At 42.1% G+C, this 13,724-nt stretch overlaps 4 non-coding genes and 3 pseudogenes across 4 annotated transcripts; all 7 read left to right on the top strand.

Moving 5' to 3' along the window:
• Positions 1 to 228: 228 nt before the first annotated feature.
• Positions 229 to 347, top strand: LOC123414029. Its single transcript, XR_006614120.1, has one exon. It is a non-coding gene; the product is annotated as a 5S ribosomal RNA (ribosomal RNA).
• Positions 348 to 678: 331 nt separating this feature from the next.
• LOC123414234 lies at positions 679 to 789 on the top strand (annotated as a pseudogene).
• A 333-nt stretch (positions 790 to 1,122) lies between these two features.
• Positions 1,123 to 1,241, top strand: LOC123414992. Its single transcript, XR_006614899.1, has one exon. It is a non-coding gene; the product is annotated as a 5S ribosomal RNA (ribosomal RNA).
• Positions 1,242 to 1,574: 333 nt separating this feature from the next.
• Positions 1,575 to 1,693, top strand: LOC123413930. Its single transcript, XR_006614033.1, has one exon. It is a non-coding gene; the product is annotated as a 5S ribosomal RNA (ribosomal RNA).
• Positions 1,694 to 2,026: 333 nt separating this feature from the next.
• On the top strand, positions 2,027 to 2,145 carry LOC123414085. Its single transcript, XR_006614167.1, has one exon. It is a non-coding gene; the product is annotated as a 5S ribosomal RNA (ribosomal RNA).
• A 333-nt stretch (positions 2,146 to 2,478) lies between these two features.
• On the top strand, positions 2,479 to 2,622 carry LOC123413856 (annotated as a pseudogene).
• A 308-nt stretch (positions 2,623 to 2,930) lies between these two features.
• On the top strand, positions 2,931 to 3,074 carry LOC123413973 (annotated as a pseudogene).
• Positions 3,075 to 13,724: the final 10,650 nt, after the last annotated feature.

Genomic DNA, 13,724 nt, shown 5'->3' with positions numbered 1-13,724 from the left:
GTTTGTGAAATGTTTTAGCTTGCGTCTCATTTTTAACGCGTCTAAGGGCGGCATCGTTGGGTGTCAAGCGCGGTGGGAAAAGTCACAGAGGTCGTGGCGGTGCTCGTGTTATCAGGGTAGAGAGGGAGCGGTGATATTCTTGTGTTAAACTCGTCTCCGTTGTCGAGGCAAATGTGGCAATGGACACGGGAGGGGCAAGCATAAGGAACAAATAGATAGTTGCATGTCGGATGCGATCATACCATCACTAAAGCACCGAATCCCATCAGAACTCTGAAGTTAAGCGTGCTTGGGCGAGAGTACTACTAGGATGGGTCACCTCCTCGGAAGTCCTCGTGTTGCATTCCCCTGTTTAAATATTTTTGCGCCACGTGACAAGGATGACGCGGGAGCGTGATCTATATGACCTCGTTTTCTTATTTTTGACGTTTACTAGTTTTCTTATTTGGACGTTTGTGATATGTTTTAGCTTGCGTCTCATTGTTGACGTGGCTAGGGCGGCGTCGTCGGGTGTCAAGCGCGGTGGAAAATGTCACAGAGGTCATGGCGGTGCTCGTGTTGTCGGGGTAGAGAGGGAGCGGTGAAATTCTTGTGTTAAACTCGTCTCCGTTGTCGAGGCAAATTGTGGCAATGGACACGGGAGGGAAAGCATAAGGAACAAATAGATAGTTGTGTGTCGTATGCGATCAAACCAGCACCGGATCCCATGAGCACTCCGAAGTTAAGCGTTCTTGGGCGAGAGTAGTACTAGGATGGGTGACCTCCTGGGAAGTCCTCGTGTTGCATTCCCGTTTTTAAATATTTTGGCGCCACGTGACAAGGATGACGCGGGAGCATGATCTATATGACCTCGTTTTCTTATTTTTGACGTTTACTAGTTTTCTTATTTTTGACGTTTGTGATATGTTTTACCTTGCGTCTCATTGTTGACGTGTCTAGGGGCGGCGTCGTCGGGTGTCAAGCGCGGTGGGAAAAGTCACAGAGGTCGTGGCGGTGCTCGTGTTGTCGGGTTAGAGAGGGAGCGGTGAAATTCTTGTGTTAAACTCGTCTCTGTTGTCGAGGCAAATGTGGTAATGGACACGGGAGGGGAAAGCATAAGGAACAAATAGATAGTTGCCTGTCGGATGCGATCATACCAGCACTAAAGCACCGGATCCCATTAGAACTCCTAAGTAAAGCGTGTTTGGCCGAGAGTAGTACTAGGATGGGTGACCTCCTGGGAAGTCCTCGTGTTGCATTCCCCTTTTTAAATATTTTTGCGCCACGTGACAAGGATGACGCGGGAGCGTGATCTATATGACCTCGTTTTCTTATTTTTGACGTTTACTAGTTTTCTTGTTTTTGACGTTTGTGATATGTTTTACCTTGCGTCTCATTGTTGACGTGTCTAGGGGCGGCGTCGTCGGGTGTCAAGCGCGGTGGGAAAAATCACACAGGTCGTGGCGGTGCTCGTGTTGTTCGGGTAGAGAGGGAGCGGTGAAATTCTTGTGTTAAACTCGTCTCCGTTGTCGAAGCAAATGTGGCAATGGACACGGGAGGGGCAAGCATAAGGAACAAATAGATAGCTGCATGTCGGATGCGATCATAGTAGCACTAAAGCACCGGATCGCATCAGAACTCGGAAGTTAAGCGTGCTTGGGCGAGATTAGTACTAGGATGGGTGATCTCCTGGGAAGTCCTCGTGTTGCATTCCCCTTTTTAAATATTTTTGCGCCACGTGACAAGGATGACGCGGGAGCGTGATCTATATGACCTCGTTTTCTTATTTTTAACGTTTACTAGTTTTCTTGTTTTTGACGTTTGTGATATGTTTTAGCTTGCGTCTCATTGTTGACGTGTCTAGGGGCGGCGTCGTCGGGTGTCAAGCGCGGTGGGAAAAGTCACACAGGTCGTGGCGGTGCTCGTGTTGTTCGGGTAGAGAGGGAGCGGTGAAATTCTTGTGTTAAACTCGTCTCCGTTGTCGAGGCAAATGTGGCAATGGACACGGGAGGGGCAAGCATAAGGAACAAATAGATAGCTGCATGTCGGATGCGATCATACTAGCACTAAAGCACCGGATCGCATCAAAACTCCGAAGTTAAGCGTGCTTGAACGAGAGTAGTACTAGGATGGGTGATCTCCTGGGAAGTCCTCGTGTTGCAGTCCCCTTTTTAAATATTTTTGCGCCACATGACAAGGATGACGCGGGAGCGTGATCTATATGACCTCGTTTTCTTATTTTTAACGTTTACTAGTTTTCTTATTTTTGACGTTTGTGATATGTTTTAGCTTGCGTCTCATTGTTGACGTGTCTAGGGGCGTCGTCGTCGGGTGTCAAGCGCGGTGGGAAAAGTCATAGAGGTCGTGGCGGTGCTCGTGTTGTCGGGGTAGAGAGGGAGCGGTGAAATTCTTGTGTTAAACTCGTCTCCGTTCTCGAGGCAAATATGGCAATGGACATGGGAGGGGTAAGCATAAGGAACAAATAGATAGTTGCATGTCGGATGCGATCATACCAGCACTAAAGCACCGGATCCCATCAGAACTCCGAAGTTAAGCGTGCTTGGGCGAGAGTAGTACTAGGATGGGGAAGCGAGAGTAGTACTTGGATGGGTGACCTCCTCGGAAGTCCTTGTGTTGCATTCCCCTTTTAAAATATTTTTGCGCCACGTGACAAGGATGACGCGGGAGCGTGATCTATATGACCTCGTTTTCTTATTTTTGACGTTTGTGATATGTTTTAGCTTGCGTCTCATTGTTGACGTGTCTAGGGGCGTCGTCGTCGGGTGTCAAGCGCGGTGGGAAAAGTCACAGAGGTCGTGGCGGTGCTCGTGTTGTCGGGGTAGAGAGGGAGCGCTGAAATTCTTGTGTTAAACTCGTCTCCGTTGTCGAGGCAAATGTGGCAATGGACATGGGAGGGGTAAGCATAAGGAACAAATAGATAGTTGCATGTCAGATGCGATCATACCAGCACTAAAGCACCGGATCCCATCAGAACTCCGAAGTTAAGCGTGCTTGGGCGAGAGTAGTACTAGGATGGGGAAGCGAGAGTAGTACTTGGATGGGTGACCTCCTCGGAAGTCCTTGTGTTGCATTCCCCTTTTTAAATATTTTAGCGCCACGTGACAAGGATGACGCGGGAGCGTGATCTATATGACCTCGTTTTCTTATTTTTGACGTTACTAGTTTTCTTATTTTTGACGTTTGTGATTTAATTTAGCTTGCGGCTCATTGTTGACGTGTCTAGGGGCGGCGTCGTTGGGTGTCAAGCGCGGTGGGAAAAGTCACAGAGGTCGTGGCGGTGCTCGTGTTGTCGGGGTAGAGAGGGAGCGGTGAAATTCTTGTGTTAAACTCGTCTACGTTGTCGAGGCAAATGTGGCAATGGACACTGGAGGGGCAAGCATACACTAGTGGGGACAAGGCCTATAGTCCCGGCCCGTAAGGGGCTTTAGTCACCGTTCAACAACCGGGACCAATGGGCCGGGACTAAAGGCCTAACCTTTAGTCCCAGTCCTGTTCCAAGCCGGGACCAAAGGTGCTCCACGTGGGCGCCTCGGAGCGCCCTCAGGGGCAGGCCCTTTAATCCCGGGTCTTTACACGGACCGGGACTAAAGAGTTACAGATTTTGTTTATTTTTGGGTTTTAGGGTTTTAGGGTTTAGGTGTTCGGGAGATTAACTGATGCCTCGTTTGGTGTTCGGGAATTAGTTTTCATATAATTCTAAATATAAATAATTATGCATATATATATAAGATTAACTTATCTTACAAGCGAGCATATATATACAATTATATGGAGATCTGAATTATCGGGACTAGAGCCCGTCTATTCGATTACATGGACCAACATCAGTAATGGCCCCTAGCTACACTAAATCGTCCTTTGTCATCTATAGCTTCCGTCCTCAGAAAGGTTGCAAGCTCCTCTGCAACAGCAATCGCGCGTTGCTCTGATAGGGACTTCTCCCTCATGGCCGTGTACTATATAAGAAGAGGAGATGAATATGAATATCAATCATGATAACAAAGAATGAGGGGTAAAAATAGAGGTGTGAATGTTCATTGCTTACGTCGAATCTGTGATCCTTGTGCTCAGAGGTAAACGTGTGAATGGTCTCGCAAACATAGTATTCGCATAGATGCGTCCCCCGTGGCTGCTGGTCGCACTTTACGAGAATAGAATATATATAATCAAAATAATAATCTAGCATCATAAATGTATTGAAAATAGAAGTATATCATACTACTACTTACCTGAGCCGCTCTAAAGGTCAGCTTCTCAGGCTCGATACCGGGAGTCACGCACTTGAACCGCTTCCAAACCCTGCCCGACAAGGATAATGATTTGCTAAGTTTTTCACTAATTGATATATCAGAAAATCATCGAAAGAGACCGATAGAGCGCAAGAATGATTGAAATTACCCTTGGAGCATGTCTTGCAGGCTTTGGAACTGTTCCAAGGGTCTCGATAATGGGTCGAAGGCATCAACTCTTCCCTTATCAATTTGAATGTCCAACAGAATCCAATGGAAGTTGCACATGTATGTATGTATATATATATATATGTGTGTGTGTGTGTGTGTGTGTTAGTAACTTATCAATTACACTTATAAGTGAATGGACACAACACAGTAAAGACCCTCACCTGAAGTTGTATGGAAACAGTATGTGGTCACAGAAATTTTGATCTGTTAGAAACCTTAGAAGGTTTTCCTCCGTCTCCTTGGGTTTATCAGTTAGCGTCGCTATATGTATTTTATCTGGGTCAATAAACCCAATATTTAGGATGTTCCTATTTTTACAATCCAGAATCTTCATTCTGCATAATAGAGTACAAGTTATATATAGAAAATGAATTGAAATAACTAAACAAGTTATATGTAGACAACGAATTGAAAAACTTACAAACAATAGCAACTCATAAGCGATTTGTCGAGGGCGTCGGCATTGTACATCTGGAAGAGTTCATCAAAGTCGATATGGATTTCTTCGGGGCGGCCGTAGTACTGCCATGGGACACTCACCACGATCATCGTTCTCCCATTCTTTGATTCACTTAAGTACAATGTATGCAAGTAACACATATTTGTTGGGAGATCATCTTTGCTGACCAAAGGCGCTCCCATGACAAACTGTGGCTTAGGGGCTACCACAACCTTGGGTAACCTGTCATCTTGGGAAGCCAGAATGTCTTCAACCGGGATACCCCATTCATTTGCCCACTTCTTTGCTAATTCCAAATCTTGCCCCTGCACCAGAGGGGGGACATTCTCGGGTAACACCCTGAGGGGTGGGATCGACTGTTTGGACTGTTGTCCAAGCTGAGGAACGTTTGATCTTTTTTTGCTTGTAGTTGAACTTGATTTCCTCCCACTTGCACTTGCACGTGATCTGCTCTTTTTCACTTCCTTCTGCAATGTGCGTGTATAGTCATCAGGCTTATGGTGTAAGTCATACTGTGATGGAAGGGTCGTGAAGTATTTTGCATATGCTATTTGCTTCTCGGTGTATTCCGGGCGGGGCTCGGGTTCCTTCTTTTTCATCTGCGCATCATGATGTTCCTTTGCTATCCTGGCGTTTTCCTCGGGGGTACGATCATAAGGTCTGATAGGAAGATTAGCATGAGGTACCTTTGGGAGGGGCGACAGTTTGCGCTTTGGGGGGCTCCGTGGCTTAGAAATCATCGGCGGAGCATTCTTGCTGGCACGCTTCCGCTTAGTATCCGGAGCGGGCGGCGGCGGAGACGGACGACCCAAGTCCGTCGGTGGTGATCGAGATGGACTCGTGTTGTGCTGGCCGACGTCATGTGGTGGGCTTGGAGGTGATGGACGTGTAGGTGACCTGCGACGACTCGGAGGCGGTGTTGTCCTTGGGGCCGAGCCTGGAAGCTTGATGTAGTTCTTGTCCCATAGGATGACTCCACCCAGTACTTCTCCGAGTGTCCTCTCATCTTCGGGTCCAGCTATGTCGAGCTCCATATCATGAAACCCCGCCATGATTTAATCCACCCCGACTTTAGCAAAGCCAGCTGGAATCTCACGGCCATGCCAGCGTGCATCAGGGCCAGAAGGTAAAGCTTGTCCGAAGGCCACCTTCATGGATATGTTCTTGAATTTCTGATGGAGTTCACATGATGTTGACTCCTTGATTCCATCCACGGGGTAGCCGGGACCGCCCTCTATCATTCTTCGTGCATCGTCGGGCGGGGCCTCAGATTCAGCCACGCTGCTTTTCTGCTTAGATGGGGCGCCGGTAATATCAAGTGCAGGATCTTCCTGGCGCGCTACTCCTCTAAGCTCATCAATCTGCTTCTGTTGCTCGTTAATCCTGGCAAGCAACTCGTTGAACTTGTCATTCTCCTCATCCTGCTACCGCTTCTTCGCTCTTGCTCGGCTTCTGTAAGTGTCTTGGTCTCTGGCAAACCCAAGCCACCACGGGTAAGAAGGACCGAAGCCTCGCGCTCGTCCTCCATGTTCGTCATTGCCGAGGACCAGTGCGCGCAAATCTTTCTCTCTATCTGCAATGAACTTTCTTTTTCCCTCCTTAATTTCTATCACTATCTTTTTCCAATTATCCCTGGGTATCCTAAGACCGTCACTTTAGATGAGGTCCCCTGTTTCTTCGTCATACGAACCACCATGCGCAAGGAACCAATTTCTTGCTCTCAATTCCCACTCATCACGGAGTGGTTCAGGTATGATGCCTTTAGCTAGCAGATCTTGCTCTTTCTTATCCCACTTTGGGATGGCAGTCTCATAGCCCCCTGGCCCCAGCTTGTGGTGATATTTCTTCTTGTCGGCATTTTTCTTGTTCTTTTCTGATAATGCCTGGGCATCTTCTGACTCCTTGTAATCTTGAAATGCCTTCCAGTGATTCGCCTGCTTGGCTAGATACCCCTCGAATACTGGCACTTTCTTTGTCTTCAGATAGTTTTTCCATAGCTTCTTCTTCCACCTACGGAACAGTTCGGCCATCTTCTTTAGAGTCCACTGCTTGACTTTGGCCCTCAGTTTGTCTGCGGCATCTTCATTCTCACATTCTGGCAGGTTGAAATGTGACATGAGATCATTCCAAAGATTATCTTTGTATCTTTCGGCGACATAGTCACTATCGGCTGCCCCATTGCGCTTGTTCCACTCTCGAACGCTGATCGGGACGTGATCCCTAACGAGAACTCCGCATTGCTTCCTGAATGTGTCAGCAGCATTCTTAGGAAGCTTGGGTTCGCCCGTAGGCAATATCACCTCAAAGGTGTAATGCGTCCGTGCATCCAACTTTCTAGTCGGGCCTCGTTTTGTAGCTTTGCTCGATGTGGAGGCCTAAGAGGGAGAAACATTTGTCAAATGAATGTATATGTATACAATATAGAGCTATCTCCAATATTTTTCACATATTACTAGTGATTGTCGAACTTCATATGTATACCTCGCCGGACTTTATTATTTCTCCACCGGCTTCTCCATCAGTGGAGCTATCACCTTCTCCGTCATTGGACCTATCTCCTGCCCCATCGGCTTCATCTTCGTGTCGGTCGACCTCCATTCCATATCCGGAGGGGTTTAGATATGACGATGGAGATTCAGCTGGTTCAACGTCGGGGCCGTCTTTGATTATATCTTCGAGAAGTTCTTCCTCTTCGAGGTTCCTGATATGTGGATCCATAGTTCTGCAAAAAACGGACATTTGATTAACTAATAAACTAACAAACTATATAAGAGGGGTTGGAAACTTCGAAGTGTCGTTTTATATAGGAGGACCTTGAGTCCCGGGTCTTGGCTAGAACCTAAACTCTAAAATATGTCTAACGGATTCTCTTAACCTTTAAGGATTTAACAAAATGGCGACATTCTAGATGTGTAGAAAATGATCCTATTTTTCCTGATCTCATCTACCCTTCTATATGTCACATTGTCTAGTGTAAAAGGACTTTGTTGAACTTTGTACCAAAAAAGAATTATTCTATCAGGAACTCCGTTCCAAAACAACTTTAGTCCCGGGTCGTGGCTCCACCCGCGACTCCTAGATTTCTGCATAGTATTCAAAGTAGGATTACTTTTCCAATTTGAGCATTCAATAAGCAAAACCAAATCGTAAAATAAAGTAGTATTCAAATTAGCATGCATTCAATTATAAGCAAAACTACATCATCTCTATTGTCCGTAGATCGTCGAATATTATCACTAATACTCCTCGAATACTTTCATACATATAGCATCACTGATACAGCTAGAACCGTAGCGCCCGACGGGTATCGTCGCGGGCGGTGGACACCCAAAGAGAAGGAACCATCACAGGATCATTGCTCCAGTGAGATCCCCGAAGAACCTGCCAGGTATGCTCGAACCTGCCCTCCAACGCAACCATGTAGCGACGGACGTGCTCATCCTCCTCGCTTACACGGTGACGTACCACCTCCGCGGTGTCCGGAAGCCTCGGTACCGTCACTGGCCCACGCGACCGCCACCAAACAAGGATTGGGTCAACATCGGGATTGCTCCTCACCAACCTACGCCCCCCGGAAGGTAGCACCTCCCAATACCAGCCGGGCGGAGCCCAGTCCCGGACATGGCCCCTCTGATCAAGCAGGTGTCCTCCGCCGAGTCGACGACGAGGATGCGGGATAGGCATCATAAAATGAACTAAAAAAATAAACTAGTTCTATTAATTTTCTTGCTAAAAATAAACTATTAACACTTAAGCATATACAATAGCAAAATTAAACTATTAACACTTCAGCATATACAATAGCAAAATTAAGCAATAATATAAGAAACACTAATTAAGCATCTATATACGTAGAAATGTCTTCTTCTTCTTCTTCTTCTTCTTCTTCTTCTTTCTTATTTTCTTCTCCGCTTCTTCTTCAACTTCTCTTCTTCTACTTCTCCTCTTCTTCTATTTTTCCTCTTCTTCTCTTCTCCTCCTCTTCTTATTCTCCTTATTCTTCTTTTCTTCTCCTCCTCTTCTTATTTTCCTTTTTCCTAATCTTCTTTTCTTATTTTTGTTCATCTTTCTTCTTCTTGTAACCCTAACCTAATTCTAAATATTACTAACCCTAATAATCTAGCACAAACCTAATAATAATAGGAATTAAATGACAAAAAAAATCTTTTTATTTTTCTTCTTTTCTTCCCTTTTTCTTCTTTTCTTCTCCTTTTTCTTCCTTTCTTCTCCTTTTTCTTCCTTTCTTCTCCTTTTTCTTCCTTTCTTCCCTTTTTCTTCTTTTCTTCTCCTTTTTCTTCTTTTCTTCTCCTTTTTCTTCTTTTCTTCTCCTTTTTCTTCCTTTCTTCTCCTTTTTCTTCTTTTCTTCTCCTTTTTCTTCCTTTCTTCTCCTTTTTCTTCCTTTCTTCTCCTTTTTCTTCCTTTCTTCTCCTTTTTCTTCCTTTCTTCTCCTTTTTCTTCTTTTCTTCTCCTTTTTCTTCTTTTCTTCTCCTTTTTCTTATTTTCTTCCCTTTTTCTTCTTTTCTTCTCCTTTTTTTCTTTTCTTCTCCTTTTTCTTCTTTTCTTCTACCAACCGGAGTGTTGGCAAGGAGGGGGCGGGGGGCTTACCGGCCGGAGGCGTCGACGACGGCGAGGAGGACGGCAGGCAGCGGCGAGGAGGAGGACGACGACGGCGAGGAGGACGGCAGGCGGCGGAGAGGAGGACGGCGGGTAGCCTGACGGCGTCGTCGAGTTCGTCGGTGTGCCGCGCCGGGCAGGAGAACGAGGAAGAAGGAGAGAACGAAATGCGATTTGGGTTGGAAATTTTCTAACTCCCGCTTATATAGGTGGATCTTTAGTCCCGGTTCGGGGCTCGAACCGGGACTAAAGACACCCTTTAGTCCCGGGTGGAGCCACGACCCAGGACTAAAGGCCCTTTTTCGGCAGACCAGAAGGCGGAAAGCAGGGGCCTTTAGTCCTGGGTCGGGGCTCGTGCCGGGACTAAAGACACCCTTTAGTCCCGGGTCGTGGCTCCACCCGAGACTAAAGCCCCTCCGCTGGTTGCACGATAAGTTTAGTCCCACCTCGCCCAGCGAGGGGGACTAACACTAGTTTATAAGCCCCGTCGCAGCATCTCCATCGAGCTCCTCTCTAAAGCAGGCTTACGGGCCTAAACTCAATGTAAATTTGAAAATTGAAACTATATTCGAAATTATGGAGAAAATTCAACCTGAATTCAAAGTGAGGTCACTTTGAATTTAGGTTGAATTTTCTCTATAAATTCTCATATAGTTTCAATTTTTTTCTATTTTCAAAATTAATTGTTTTGACTATCCAAACTATTGTCTATTTTTTTATTTTCAATTAAAAACTATGTTTATTAAAAATTCTTTTTGCATATTTGAGAATTTGGCAAAACTATGAAAATGAAAAGTGCTTGAAATTGAATAAATAATTCAAAACTATTTTCTATTTTCCAAATTAATTATTTTGACTATCCAAACTATTAACTATTTTGTTATTTTCAATTAAAAACTATGTTTATTAAAATTCTTTTTGCATATTTGAGAATTTGACAAAACTATGAAAATGAAAAGTGTTTGAAATTGAATAAATAATTCAAAACTATTTTCAATTTTCAAAATTAATTATTTTGAATATCCAAACTATTAACTATTTTTTTATTTTCACTTATAAACTATGTTTATTAAAATTCTTTTTGCATATTTCGGAATTTGACAAAACTATGATAATGAGAAGTGTTTGAAATTAAATAAATAATTCAAAACTGTTTTCTATTTTCAAAAGTAATTGTTTTGACTATCCAAACTATTAACTATTTTGTTATTTTCAATTAAAAACTATGTTTACTAAAATTCTTTTTGCATATTGGAGAATTTGACAAAACTATGAAAATGAAAAGTGTTTGAAATTGAATAAATAATTTAAAACTATTTTCAATTTTCAAAATTAATTATTTTGACTATCCAAACTATTAACTATTTGGTTATTTTCAATTAAAAACTATGTTTATTAAAATTCTTTTTGCATATTTGAGAATTTGACAAAACTATGATAATGAGAAGTGTTTGAAATTGAATAAATAATTCAAAACTGTTTTCTATTTTCAAAAGTAATTATTTTGAATATCCAAACTATTAACTATTTTTGTTATTTTCAATTAAAAACTATGTTTATTAAAATTCTTTTTGCATATTTGAGAACTTGACAAAACTATGATAATGAAAAGTGTTTGAAATTGAATAAATAATTCAAAACTATTTTCTATTTTCAAAAGTAATTATTTTGACTATCCAAACTATTAACTATTTTGTTATTTTCAATTTAAAAACTTTTTTTTTGAGCTAGTTGACCCTGAAATTGAAAAGCACTACAAATGAACTCTGAAAATGTTGAAAGTTGGCATGCTATCATCATTTCACCCACATAGCATGTGTTAAAAAGTTGAGAGGGCTACGACAAAAACTGGATGCACTTCGTGTACAAAACGGACAATCTCTCTCGAAGTATCAGGGTTTCGAACGAGAACTCATCTCTTACAAAGGGATTTCATTTTTTTGAACTTATTTGAACTCCATAATTTTTGTGTGTTCAAAATGCACCATTCAAAGGCACATCACAAAATTTCAACAATTTCTGACTTCATTTGGTATTCTTCGTGCATTTACTTATTTTTTTGAGCTAGTTGACCCTGAAATTGAAAAGCACTACAAATGAACTCTGAAAATGTTGAAAGTTGGCATGCTATCATCATTGCACCCACATAGCATGTGTTAAAAAGTTGAGAGGGCTAAGACAAAATCTGGATGCACTTCGTGTACAAAATGGACAATCTCTCTCGAAGTATCAGGGTTTCGAACGAGAACTCATCTCTTACAAAGGGATTTCATTTTTTGAACATATTTGAACTCCATACTTTTTGTGTGTTCAAAATGCACCATTCAAAGGCACATCACAAAATTTCAACAATTTGTGACTTAATTTTGTATATTTCGTGCATTCACTTATTTTTTTGAGCTAGTTGACCCTGAAATTGAAAAGAACTACAAATGAACTCTGAAAATGTTGAAAGTTGGCATGCTATCATCATTTCACCCACATAGCATGTGTTAAAAAGTTGAGAGGGATAAGACAAAAACTGGATGCACTTCGTGTACAAAACGGACAATCTCTCTTGAAGTATCAGGGTTTCGAACGAGAACTCATCTCTTACAAAGGGATTTCATTTTTTGAACTTATTTGAAATCCATACTTTTTGTGTGTTCAAAATGAACCATTCAAAGGCACATGACAAAATTTCAACAATTTCTGACTTCATTTGGTATTCTTCGTGCATTTACTTATTTTTTTTTGAGCTAGTTAACCCTGAAATTGAAAAGCACTACAAATGAACTCTGAAAAAGTTGAAAGTTGGCATGCTATCATCATTTCACCCACATAGTATGTGTTAAAAAGTTGAGAGGGCTACGACAAAAATTTGATGCACTTCGTGTACAAAACGGACAACCTCTCTCGAAGTATCACGGTTTCGAACGAGAACTTATCTCTTACAAAGGGATTTCATTTTTTTGAACTTATTTGAACTCCATACTTTTTGTGTGTTCAAAATGCACCATTCAAAGGCACATCACAAAATTTCAACAATTTCTGACTTCATTTGGTATTCTTCGTGCATTTACTTATTTTTTTTAGCTAGTTGACCCTGAAATTGAAAAGCACTACAAATGAACTCTGAAAATGTTGAAAGTTGGCATGCTATCATCATTTCACCCACATAGCATGTGTTAAAAAGTTGAGAGCGCTACGACAAAAATTGGATGCACTTCGTGTACAAAACGGACAATCTCTCTCGAAGTATCAGGGTTTCGAACGAGAACTCATCTCTTACAAAGGGATTTCATTTTTTTGAACTTATTTGAACTCCATACTTTTTGTGTGTTCAAAATGCACCATTCAAAGGCACATCACAAAATTTCAACAATTTCTGACTTCATTTGGTATTCTTCGTGCATTTACTTTTTTTTTTGAGCTAGTTGACCCTGAAATTGAAAAGCACTACAAATGAACTCTAAAAATGTTGGAAGTTGGCATGCTATCATCATTTCACCCACATAGCATGTGTTAAAAATTTAAGAGGGCTACAACAAAAACTGGATGCACTTCGTGTACAAAACGGATAATCTCTCTCGAAGTATCAGGGTTTCGAACGAGAACTCATCTCTTACAAAGGGATTTCATTTTTTTGAACTTATTTGAACTCCATACTTTTTCTGTGTTCAAAATGCACCATTCAAAGGCACATCACAAAATTTCAACAATTTCTGACTTAATTTGGTATTTTTCGTGCATTTACTTTTTTTTTTGAGCTAGTTGACCCTAAAATTGAAAAGCACTACAAATGAACTCTGAAAATGTTGAAAGTTGGCATGCTATCATCATTTCACCCACATAGCATGTGTTAAAAGGTTGAGAGGGCTACGACAAAAACTGGATGCACTTCGTGTACAAAACGGACAATCTCTCTCGAAGTATCAGCGTTTCGAACGAGAACTCATCTCTTACAAAGGTTTATTAAAATTCTTTTTTGCATATTTGAGAATTGACAAAACTATGAAAATGAAAAGTGTTTGAAATTTAGTACATTCCATACATTCATTACATAAAAGGTTTAAGACATTATTACATTATTGCACCAATATTCCTATCTATTATTTCTGTTTTCTTCTGGGTCGTAGCCATGGAGAATCTTCATCATTCAGTAGGATGCTTGGGTCAGTTTTGACTTTGAAGGGCAGAATTTCATGGAA

The sequence above is a fragment of the Hordeum vulgare genome, chromosome 7H (assembly GCF_904849725.1).
Source record: "Hordeum vulgare subsp. vulgare chromosome 7H, MorexV3_pseudomolecules_assembly, whole genome shotgun sequence".
Classification (NCBI taxonomy): Eukaryota; Viridiplantae; Streptophyta; class Magnoliopsida; order Poales; family Poaceae; genus Hordeum; species Hordeum vulgare.
Note: the sequence above shows the minus strand (reverse complement) of the source record. Positions and strands in the feature narration are given on the sequence as shown.